This window comes from Nerophis lumbriciformis, linkage group LG36, assembly GCF_033978685.3.
Source record: "Nerophis lumbriciformis linkage group LG36, RoL_Nlum_v2.1, whole genome shotgun sequence".
Taxonomy (NCBI): domain Eukaryota; kingdom Metazoa; phylum Chordata; class Actinopteri; order Syngnathiformes; family Syngnathidae; genus Nerophis; species Nerophis lumbriciformis.
In genome coordinates this window covers 5,546,088-5,555,523 of record NC_084583.2, presented here as the reverse complement: position 1 = coordinate 5,555,523, position 9,436 = coordinate 5,546,088, and the positions used below count along the sequence as shown (strand labels likewise).

Sequence of the window (9,436 nt, the reverse complement as noted above, 5' to 3'; positions counted from 1 at the left end):
CAACACATGATGTAAGTGTCTATATTGGCTATATATTAGCCTACTATCAAAATGACTATGTGTCGCAGGCTGATGCAAATCTTCGTTGACAGAAATGTTGAAATGTATTTGTGGAGAGAGAGTGTGATCAGCGCGCTTGCAGGAGCAAAGGTCACCGCCTCTGTCAATAGTGTTGAGGGCGGAGCACCATCGGCTAGGGGCGGGGCATGTGCGGGACGGTGAGACACAGCTGGCAGGTGATTAGATTTCACAGGTGGTATGTGGTGATTTAATCATCTGTTGTCTTCAACAGTAGGTGGCGGAGAGCAGAGGGGAAGAGAGGTTACGGGCGTGGCTGAAAAGTTGTGTCCTGCTTGAGAGAGAACTTGCTGAAAACAATCTGATGAATACAACCTTGTTAAAACCTATACGCTTGGCTCCGGTGCTGTGTCTAACAGTGGAACTACAGGGAAGTACCTCCACAGTATTATTTATTCGACACATTTGTGCAGTATTGGAAAACATTAACACAACAGTGGGTGAAATACATTCTGGAAATGACTGGCTCAGAATGGCCAAAGGTATCGATGTGTGTGTCCAAGTTAAAGGAAATGGCAGTCTGTCTTCTTCGCATGGATTTATAACAGTCTTTTTGCAAACTGGGTAACTTTTGCTGTGGTCTGGAACAAGATGGCACACAAATAGCTATCAGAAATGCAGCCAATATTACATAAATACAATGTGTCATGAGACATGCAAACATAAATTTAATACACAGAGGACATAAGTAAAGGAAATTAAATTAACTAAACATACCTATAAACGACGCATAATGATGCAATATGTACATACAGGTAGCCTAAATAGCATGTTAGCATCGATTAGCTTGCAGTCATGCACTGACCAAATATGCCCGATTAGCACTCCAACTAGTCAGTAACATCAACAAAGCCACCTCTATGTATTCACACACAGTATGAAACGTTTGGTGGACAAAATGAGACAAAGAAGGAGTGGGATAAAACACGTTTTTCTGCGGCAGTGGTGGAGAAAGTTGTACACGTAAACAAACTACGGTGAGTTCAAGGATCGCCGAAATTAGTAGGACAAAGCGGCGCTCACCAAATACTCTCATCAGTGAAGCATGTTTGATAGAAACAGTGGGATTTCTAACAATTAAGAAGGTTTGTGTCATTTTTATCCTCCTAAACAAACCATATTAAAACAAAAACAATATTTTTCCCCCCATCTTTTTCCATTTTCATACATTTTTGAAAAAGCTCCAGGGAGCCACTAGGATGGAGCTAAAGAGCCGTAGCGGCTCTGGAGCCATGGGTTGCTGACCTCCAGATTAGACTGATGCAGCTGCAGAGCGACTACAACACTGCAGCAAAATGTATTGTTTACATTTAGACATTCTGTTCTATTCATTTGTTGTATATATTGTGGAGTCTCACTCAAGCACCGCCTGACAGGTAGGCACCTCACAGGGGAGGAGCCAGGGAATGGAGGCAGAGTGGAACACGGAAGACAACGCCCCAGCCTTGGCCGCATCATCGAGGGGCGGTACATTCCCCTGTACCTGCTCAATCAGCCTGAAGTGCCACCAGCTGTGCGGCCAGGTGGGGCCCAGCTACAAACCCTACTTAACTCTGCCTCATTCAGGTCTGGCTCTCCTCTATGTCAAGGCAGGTGCATCAGGCGGTAAGTGAGACATCCACTATTTCCCCACTAAAGACATTACTGGTGAAATGTTTTACTTATGTTGTGTTTCTCTTGTTTTATAGGCAATAACCTTTGACCTTTAAAGAAGTGTGCTGTGTGAAGGACTGAGAGCCCCAGATGGGAGATATTTATGTTTATTAATGGACACTTTAAGTTTGCTACTTCCACACCCCGCCCTTCCTAAAAAGACTTGTACAATAAATGCCCTTTTCGGCTTGCTGCAAACCCAATCCCGTGTCTTGGTGAGAATCAGGTACCACAATATACTGTATGAATTCTACATACATATATATATATATACATATACACATACATATTCATTATCTAGATCCGGGGTGTCCAGACTTTTTCGTCTGAGGGCCGCACGCTAAAAAATGAAATCATACGGGGGCCATTTTGATATTTTTCATTTTCATAACAGATACGATGCAGATTGTAACCTTTCGGGCTTGCCTAAATGTTGGTGAACATGAAAGGGTCCCCGTGACCCAAAAGGGTTTCAGTCATTAAAGTGTTAAAAACAAGTCTCATATATTAAATACACACCTTGTTAATCAGGCTTTTTACTGATCATGTTAAACTCTTCTTATGTAATACTTTTTTATTAAATATTTTTTGATTTTTTTAATCATGTTATTTTCTACTTTATTTATTGCTATTACTACTACTATTATTATATCTATGTTATAATGTATTCCTCTCTGAGCTGCCACCTTAACGTGGTAGAGGAGTTTGCGTGTCCCAATGTGCCTAGGAGCTATGTTGTCCGGGGGCTTTATGCCCCCTGGTAGGGTCTCCCAAGACAAACTGGTCCTAGGTGAGGGATCAGACAAAGACCAGCTCGAAGACCTCCATGAAAGATAAAAACAAAGGACCCAGATTTCCCTCGCCCGGACGCGGGTCACCGGGGCCCCCCTCTGGAGCCAGGCCCGGAGGTGGGGCACGATAGCGAGCGCCTGGTGGCCGGGCCTGTCCCCATGGGGCCCGGCCGGGCACAGTCCGAAGAGGCAACGTGGGTCCCCCCTCCAATGGGCTCACCACCCATAGCAGGCGTCATAGAGGTCGGGTGCAATGTGAGCTGGGCGGCAGCCGAAGACAGGGCACTTGGCGGTCCGATCCTCGGCTACAGAAGCTAGCTCTTGGGACGTGGAACGTCACCTCGCTGGGGGGGAAGGAGCCTGAGCTAGTGCGCGAGGTGGAGAAGTTCCGGCTAGAAATAGTCGGACTCACTTCGACGCACAGCAAGGGCTCTGGAACCAGTTCTCTCGAGAGGGGCTGGATTCTTGTTTCCCCCCGGCTCAGAGCCTGCACATTGGAGTTCAACCCGGTGGACGAGAGGGTAGCTTCCTTCCGCCTTCGGGTGGGGGAACGGGTCCTGACTGTGGTTTGCGCTTACGCGCCAAACCGCAGCTCAGAGTACCCACCCTTTTTGGATTCGCTCGAGGGAGTACTTGAGAGTGCTCCCCCGGGTGATTCCCTCGTTCTACTGGGGGACTTCAATGCTCATGTTGGCAGCGACAGTGAAACCTGGAGAGGCGTGATTGGGAAGAATGGCTACCCGGATCTGAACCCGAGCAGTGTTTTGTTATTGGACTTTTGTGCCCGTCACAGATTGTCCATAACGAACACCATGTTCAAACATAAGGGTGTCCATATGTGCACTTGGCACCAGGACACCCTAGGCCGCAGTTCCATGATTGACTTTGTAGTTGTGTCATCGGATTTGCGCCCTCATGTTTTGGACACTCGGGTGAAGAGAGGGGCGGAGCTTTCTACCGATCACCACCTGGTGGTGAGTTGGCTGCGTTGGTGGGGGAGGATGCCGGACAGACCTGGCAGGCCCAAACGCATTGTGAGGGTTTGCTGGGAACGTCTGGCAGAGTCTCCTGTCAGAGAGAGTTTCAATTCCCACCTCCGGAAGAACTTTGAACATGTCACGAGGGAGGTGCTGGACATTGAGTCCGGATGGACCATGTTCCGTGCCTCTATTGTCGAGGCGGATGATTGGAGCTGTGGCCGCAAGGTAGTTGGTGCTTGTCGTGGCAGTAATCCTAGAACCCGTTGGTGGACACCGGCGGTGAGGGATGCCGTCAAGCTGAAGAAGGAGTCCTATCGGGTTCTTTTGGCTCATAGGACTCCTGAGGCAGCGGACAGATACCGACAGGCCAAGCGGTGTGCGGCTTCAGCGGTCGCAGAGGCAAAAACTCGGACATGGGAGGAGTTCAGGGAAGCCATGGAAAACGACTTCCGGATGGCTTTGAAGCAATTCTGGACCACCATCCGCCGCCTCAGGAAGGGGAAGCAGTGCACTATCAACACCGTGTATGGCGAGGATGGTGTTCTGCTGACCTCGACTGCGGATGTTGTGGATCGGTGGAGGGAATACTTCGAAGACCTCCTCAATCCCACCAACACGTCTTCCTATGAGGAAGCAGTGCCTGGGGAGTCTGTGGTCGGCTCTCCTATTTCTGGGGCTGAGGTTGCTGAGGTAGTTAAAAAGCTCCTTGGTGGCAAGGCCCCGGGGGTGGATGAGATCCGCCCGGAGTTCCTTAAGGCTCTGGATGCTGTGGGGCTGTCTTGGTTGACAAGACTCTGCAGCATCGCGTGGACATCGGGGGCGGTACCTCTGGATAGGCGTGGTGGTTCCTCTCTTTAAGAAGGGGAACCGGAGGGTGTGTTCTAACTATCGTGGGGTCACACTCCTCAGCCTTCCCGGTAAGGTCTATTCAGGTGTACTGGAGAGGAGGCTATGCCGGATAGTCGAACCTCGGATTCAGGAGGAACAGTGTGGTTTTCGTCCTGGTCGTGGAACTGTGGACCATCTCTATACTCTCGGCAGGGTCCTTGAGGGTCATGGGAGTTTGCCCAACCAGTCTACATGTGTTTTGTGGACTTGGAGAAGGCATTCGACCGTGTCCCTCGGGAAGTCCTGTGGGGAGTGCTCAGGGAGTATGGGGTATCGGACTGTTTGATTATGGCAGTCCGCTCCCTGTATGATCAGTGCCAGAGCTTGGTCCGCATTGCCGGCAGTAAGTCGGACACGTTTCCAGTGAGGGTTGGACTCCGCCAAGGCTGCCCTTTGTCACCGATTCTGTTCATAACTTATATGGACAGAATTTCTAGGCGCAATCAAGGCGTTGAGGGTATCTGGTTTGGTAGTTGCAGGATTAGGTCTCTGCTTTTTGCAGATGATGTGGTCCTGATGGCTTCATCTGGCCAGGATCTTCAGCTCTCACTGGATTGGTTCGCAGCCGAGTGTGAAGTGACTGGGATGAGAATCAGCACCTCCAAGTCCGAGTCCATGGTTCTCGCCCGGAAAAGGGTGGAGTGCCATCTCCGGGTTGGGGAGGAGATCTTGCCCCAAGTGGAGGAGTTCAAGTACCTCGGAGTCTTGTTCACGAGTGAGGGAAGAATAGATCGTGAGATCGACAGGCGGATCGGTGCGGCGTCTTCAGTAATGCGGACGCTGTATCGATCCGTTGTGGTGAAGAAGGAGCTGAGCCAGAAGGCAAAGCTCTCAATATACCGGTCGATCTACGTTCCCATCCTCACCTATGGTCATGAGCTTTGGGTTATGACCGAAAGGACAAGATCACGGGTACAAGCGGCCGAAATGAGTTTCCTCCGCCGGGTGGCGGGGCTCTCCCTTAGAGATAGGGTGAGAAGCTCTGCCATCCGGGGGGAGCTCAAAGTAAAGCCGCTGCTCCTCCACATCGAGAGAAGCCAGATGAGGTGGTTCGGGCATCTGGTCAGGATGCCACCCGAACGCCTCCATAGGGAGGTGTTTAGGGCACGTCCAACCGGTAGGAGGCCGCGGGGAAGACCCAGGACACGTTGGGAAGACTATGTCTCCCGGCTGGCCTGGGAACGCCTCGGGGTCCCACAGGAAGAGCTGGACGAAGTGGCTGGGGAGAGGGAAGTCTGGGCTTCCCTGCTTAGGCTGCTGCCCCCGCGACCCGACCTCGGATAAGCGGAAGAAGATGGATGGATGGATGGATATAATGTATTAATATTTTATTTAGTCTTTATTTTTACATTTATTTAATAACATGTTTCATACTATTTTTTATTTTTTTACATGGCGTTAGTTAGAGTTATTCTCCAGTGTTGACGCCTCAAAAGTGGCATTTCCCTGAATCCTCAACGCTACGCCATGTTTTACTTGTGTGTACGTGTGTGTGTGTGTGTGTGTGTGTGTGTGTGTGTGTGTGTGTGTGTGTGTGTGTGTGTGTGTGTGTGTGTGTGTGTGTGTGTGTGTGTGTGTGTGTGTGCGTGCGTGCGTGTGTATGTGTGTGTGTGGGTGCGGTACACAGAACATCAATTTCCACACTTCTATGTAATACAAATGTGTAGGGGAAATGAGCCAAAGTCAGTGAGTCTCAGTTAGAAAAAATAATTAATTGTATAATTTTTCTTTTAGTAAAAAATGAAAACGGGTCCCACAGACCCGAACACCACACAATCAACAACAGAGCAGCATCTTCTCATCCATGGCTCACGAGTGCAACAACTATGCCGGAAATGTGTCCCGTGAAAAAACGTCCGACCGGAACTCTCTAATAACTAAAGTTCCGTGGGTGAATTATGTAAACCCACTGCACTGGTAGTTTTTTAGCGCTTTCATAGTGTGTATACTGACAGTTATAAGTTAGAACTTTACACTACTTTATATTAGAAATGGCAACAGCAGAGGGTGAATGTCCCATAACAAGAAGAAAAGAAGAAGCTTATCGACTACGGCATCGGCACGGACTACAGTGGCGGACCTGCGCAAAATTTCAGGACTTATGCATGTCTAAAATACACATCAGCAGGTACCAGAAGTTAAGAAAAGTTGGTTTTGCATAATATTGTGAAACCAAACGCCGGATAATATGTCTGCTAATGGGTGCCATTTTGCGGTCTTTATACACACACCATAGTAATACTTGTATCTCTGACTACAGTAGCCGTAGTGCTAAAGTTAAAGTTATAGTTAAAGTCCCAATGATTGTCACACACACACTGGGTGTGGTGAAATTTGTCCAATTGCATTTGACCCATCCCCATGTTCACCCACTGGGAGGTAAGGGGAGCAGTGAGCAGCAGCATGCACCGCGCTCGAGAATCATTTGGTGATTTAACCCCCAATTCCAACCCCGGACCGACAATCCATCAAGCGGTGCGGCTTCAAAGTCATACTAAATCCATTTTGACAGATTTTTGAGCGCCGTGTATAATGTTATTTCTTTTCAATGGAACATTTAAAGTTTTGGTGTTGTTTACTGCCGTCATATTGCAGTCTACACGTATCGCTTATGTATGACTGCCATCTGCTGGTCACACTTATCATTACCCTATGTACCAAATACAAATGCTTTGGGGTCGGTAAGCACAACCAGTTTTATTCTGTACATTAGGTGCACCGGGTTATAAGGTGTACTGTTGATTTTTGAGAAAATGAAAGGATTTTAAGTGCGCCTTATAGTCCGAAAAATACGGTACTTTGTAGACACAGAATCCAACTTGTGACCTCCTCTCGGGCACTCCCTAATATTTATGCAGCATGATTTGTCGAGCGATGTGTGGGAATATGGAACAAAGGAACACAAGAAAGAAATAGATAGCGTGTCGTCCTCCAGTGAAGCTAATCCACTTAAAGCTGCAGCAGAGTTTAAAGGGCCTTTTTTAGTGAGCAAGTATGGCAACGAAATTCCAACTAAATACGTGTCCGTCAGGGAAACATTCCGGCAATCTAAAGCTCAAAAAGAAACGGCATGAATTATTCACTTTTAGAAATTTGATTAACTACAATCTATGACAAGGATGTTCAAGTAAATTGTTTTCCAGAAAGCTGGAGACTGGGGGCTGGACTTCTACATTCACTATTCTGGAGAACCAGCGTCCTCTGCAGTAGACTTTTGATTTTGGTCTATTTTTTTTGTCATAGTTTGAGTCGCACTCGGCTATAGGGTCTGAGGATGCTGTTGTGGCTTGTGCAGCCCTTTAAGACACTTGTGATTAAGGGCTATATAAGTCAACTTTGATTGATTGACTGTCTCTAAGGACTTTCTGCAATAGTCAAAGATCATCTCTATGACAGAAATGTGAGCAAAAATGTGAGTCCCTCTAACGTTTTTTGAACTGAACTCACAGGCCACCAGTCAAATAGCAGAAATGATGACAAAGAGAGGACCTAAGATGGAACCTAGAGGAACACCATTAGTATAACTAAAGAAGTTGAACAAATGACTAAAGACTGCATCTGAAGTAAACAAGCCACAGCAACACCTTGGTTACATAAATCACATTCCAAAAAACATTTGTAACTGCCAAAAAGGAGAGGGCTTTAAGGGGTGGTCTGAGGAACGCCTCAGTTATGGAAGTCACAAGTTTGGAACCCAGTGTTCTATGTTTGTGAGCAAGGTTAAAATGTCCAGTGGTCCAGGTTCCTCTATACAACTCAGTGGCCTAGTGGTTAGAGTGTCCGCCCTCAGATTGGTAGGTTGTGAGTTCAAACCCCGGCCGAGTCATACCAAAGACTATAAAAATGGGACCAATTACCTCCCTGCTTGGCACTCAGCATCAAGGGTTAGAATTGGGGGTTAAATCACCTCCCAGGGGGTAATCAAGGGTGATGGGTCAAATGCAGAGAACAATTTCACCACACCTAGTGTGTGTGTGACAATCATTGGTACTTTAACTTTAACAGGAGAACTCTAGTGGTTTTAGAAAATTGCTGCAGAAGAGTTTTCCTTCCATGTTTTGAACAGAACTCAGGGGCTGGTATGGTGTCATTCTTGGGCCGGATTTGGGCCCCGTGCCGTAAGTTGAAATCATTGCAAATGTGTTACTGTCGCTGAGTTATGACAACTGATTCTCTCGCAATGCTATGTTGTCAACATTCTGGGCAGTCTAACTGTATTCGAGGAAATATGAAGCATGACATCAAATTTGTTGCAGTGCCGATGACCTTCAAGTAGAATATCACACTTACGTACTTAAAAAGGCCATTACGTTAAATTGCCAAGACAATTGCTATTATTGTTACTTGCTGATTACAGAACAGTTGACGTGAACATCAGGTTTTTTCAGCCTGAGACGAGATCTTTGAGAGATAACTATACATGGAAACAGAACCCAGGGAAGTCGAGTGTTTATACGGTGAGTCAAAGTCAGGAAGTTGTTGACCATGCAGCAACAACAGCCTGTGGAAAATAAATAGGAGGCCTATTTGTAATGCCCTGTGTTTATGTCTAAGCTAAAGACGATCAAGGAAGCGGTCATGGCTCCAGTCTTTCATTAATAGTGTTAGATTAGGTGCTATTTTAAACTTGTAATACAGTGGCAACATTCAATAGGAGAAATACACTCTGGTGCGGTCGTATTTCATAATTGGGACACAATTGGACAAGATTATAACATTAGACATCAACAATAAAAGTTAATTTGGTTATGGTCGGACATTTTTTTGCATGCGTGACACGTGATGTACTGTTATGTCCCCGGTATAGACTTGATTCATCACAACAGAGCAGACCTGGGCAAATTAAGGCCTGGGGCCGTTAAGCTTTTCAATCTGGCCTGCCGGACATTCCCAAATAAGACCTTTAAGATCAAAACTGTAAATGTGCCAATATGATGTGCAAAGATGTTTTCAAATGACCGTAAGTCTTGAACTTTACAAAGTATTTCAATGGTTGGAATCTGCGCTTTTGCATGATATACTAGTTACTATGGTAATCTAACTCAC

At 46.8% G+C, this 9,436-nt stretch overlaps 1 long non-coding RNA gene across 1 annotated transcript; it reads left to right on the top strand.

Annotated features, from left to right (window-relative positions):
* The first annotated feature begins 217 nt into the window (after nucleotides 1-217).
* Nucleotides 218-1,929, top strand: LOC140677580 (uncharacterized). Its single transcript, XR_012049354.1, has 3 exons — nucleotides 218-1,375; nucleotides 1,455-1,683; nucleotides 1,767-1,929. It is a non-coding gene; the product is annotated as an uncharacterized lncRNA (long non-coding RNA).
* Nucleotides 1,930-9,436: the final 7,507 nt, after the last annotated feature.